This window comes from Atta colombica, unplaced genomic scaffold (genome assembly GCF_001594045.1).
Source record: "Atta colombica isolate Treedump-2 unplaced genomic scaffold, Acol1.0 scaffold275, whole genome shotgun sequence".
NCBI classification, from domain to species: Eukaryota; Metazoa; Arthropoda; class Insecta; order Hymenoptera; family Formicidae; genus Atta; species Atta colombica.
The window spans coordinates 878,178-881,320 of NW_017259376.1; positions in this window are offsets into that span (position 1 = coordinate 878,178).

Here is a 3,143-nt window from a genome sequence, read left to right on the forward strand (position 1 = left end):
TGTGTGTGTGTGTGTGTGTGTGTGTGTGTGTGTGTGTGTGTGTGTGTGCGTGCATATACTTGTATTTTTAACATATGTTTTACTTCGCATGTCAAATGCACATCCGGACGCTGCTATTACACAATAAAGAGGAAGAAAATTATTATCGAAATAAAGGGAGCGTCGGGTATAATTATATTTCGGAAGTTCAAAAGCGCCGAAGCGAAACGGTTGCGAGTCAAATTAAAGCCGCAGCGGCACCCACGCTAATGCCCGTAATTGCCTCAAACGCGAAGCATATTTCCGGATCAAGGATGTATGGAGGCGGACAGGTCGCTTATGCGTTTATATCTTGCACGAGAAACTGCTCGCGAGGGATGCGATCCTGATAGAACCGCCCTCCTGTCGCCAGGACACCTGTTTGCATTGCACGGGTCTCAATGGAATGGGATGATCTAGGTACACCTTTCCTATTAGGAAATCACGAATTATACAAATTGCGAAAAGTATATTAACTGTTGAATTGGCGGCTTTCTTAAGGATGAAAATATAATAAGAATATCCTGCAACCATTAAAAAATATTCTATCACAAATACACATAAGATTATATTATTTTTAATCAATATATTCTAATATCCTCTATAAATTAATTATATGAAAAAGTCTTCATTTACTATTTACTGATGTTTATTTGTTATTACTGCAAATATCTTCATTTAAAATGAAAACACTCATTGTTTGAAAAAAAAAAAATTAAAGAATTATTATATTTAAACTTGATAAAAATATAATACTTTTTGTTCTTTTTAAAATAAAATATGTATGAATGATAAAATAAACGTCGAGACGAATTACAAGTTAAAGTTAATAGCGGTATTTAAGACTAATATACATAATATTTTCTTAAAAAATCAAACGTAACATATATAGCATGCAAAAATAAAATATGTAAAATCACTAATAAATAAGAAACAACTATAATATATTCTTATTTAATTTTTCTTACAAGCGCTTCACTTTTTATGACAAAATATTTGTGAAATTTCTTTTTGTATCAAATTGATAGTGTAAAGATATACCTTTCATTACGAAATTTATGGAAGATTGTGAGTATTATGATTTCATGGTAATATCATGCATTAAACAAGATTATATAATGTACTGAAGTTTACGAAAAAAAGAGGGGAATCATATAAAAGGTCTATTATCTATTGATCAATGGAAAAAGGAAGGGATAAGATTCTTGTCGATTTCTTAACAATCATTCTTGAATCGAACTTAGTGAAGTGATGATCTGTATAGAAACACAGTATTTAAGTCTCAATAGAATTTTACTACTCGCTATTGGCTTGTGGCCATATCGACAATCAAAAATCATTCAATTTCAATTTGTTTTCTTTTCTGTTATTTTGATAACGAGTATTATATTTCAGGTAAGGAGGATAGCATGTAATAATATTATTGTATAAAAAAATTAATGCGCAATTTTTTACTAAGAAATAATTGAAATAATTTGTATCAATTTAGTTATAATTATCTAATTATAATTATTTATCAATATATATATTTATATTTATAATCATATTACAATTTAGAAATAATACATAATTACAGTTGACAACATTTATAACAACAAATTTGACTTCAGATGTCATCGTCACGATTTTGGCTTCTGCATCTATTTTCACTATTTTCATGATAAAATATTATACATTTCGCGTTAACATTGAACTTGTAAGTTAATAAATATCATCAAATATTATCTGTTAAATTTTTTATATCAAATAATATTTTCTAATACTGTTACATACAAAGAGTTTTACATACTGTTACATACAAGAGTACAGAAAGTTTATATATTATATAAACTATATTACTAAAATAACAGGTTAAAAAATCGTTTATGAAACTTCAGCATATATGTAACGAATTAAAAGACAAAAATGAAATCGCTATCATAGAAAAATATGGTTACATTGCGAAATGCTATACGGCTGCACTTACGAGTAAAATAATATTTTCACAGTTTTATGATTATGTTTTCTTATTTAATATGTAAGCTGTGTAGATTTTAATAAGAAATCGACTTTAACAAATTACAATAAATTTTTTGAACCTCTTGTATATCTTTGAATATATATAAGTATAACGTGGCATATCATTTGAATCTAATGGTAAATATTTACAAAAACATCTTCAAAAATTAATGACCTTGATATGTTATCAAAATCATGACTCTGAACACTCCAACAAGTTTAGTCGTCGCTCATTATACATTAAAAAGTTATAAACAAAAAAAGTTCTTTGTTTTTGTCATCGCACTGAAAACATCGATTTTTATGTAACAAAACAGCATTTGTGAAGTTTTACTGCATTGTTTATTGTTAAGAAAAGTGTAGCTGAAAGTTATCGTTTGCTTATGGAGGTATATGCTTCGAAAAAATGGTTTCAATACTTTAGAAATAATGATTTCGATAAAAGATAAAAAACGTAAAAATGCATCGAAAAATTGAAAACTGAATAACTGGAAGCATTATTTGATGAAAAGCTATGTCAAACGCTAAAAGAATTGTTAATGTTGATTAATCAACTGTTAGCAAATGTTTAAAAATAAAATTTCACAAAAAAATGGCGGAAACTTATTTAAATGTATAAATATATATAAAACAGAAATTTTTGGAGAGAAGCTTTCTATAAATATATTTTATGACTTTCCACGTGAAGCGACTTACACCTCATCTGAAAGGGAACATGAAAAGTCGTGCGTCCCGTAGCAGAGGGAGAGGTGGGGTGAAAATGACTTCGCGTAGAAGTCGTTCACTCTTGAAACAAGGGGAGAGGTGGGATAGAAGTCACTTCGCAAAAGTTGCGTGCTCTTAGAGGCAGAAGGGAAGATGGGGTGGAAATCACTTCGCATGATAAATCGTAAAATATATTTTAAAGTCAAAATTTTTTGTTTTATATAGTAAAAAAGATACATTATTTTTTAAACTCTGTATATAATTTTTTAATGAATAACGAGCGATGACTAAAACTTGTTGGAGCTCACTCAGGGACATGATCTTGACAACATACATTGATTTTGAAGGTGATGATTTTTTTCAGTAAATATTTACTGAAAATAATTGAAAAGTATTATACACATATATATATATATATATAT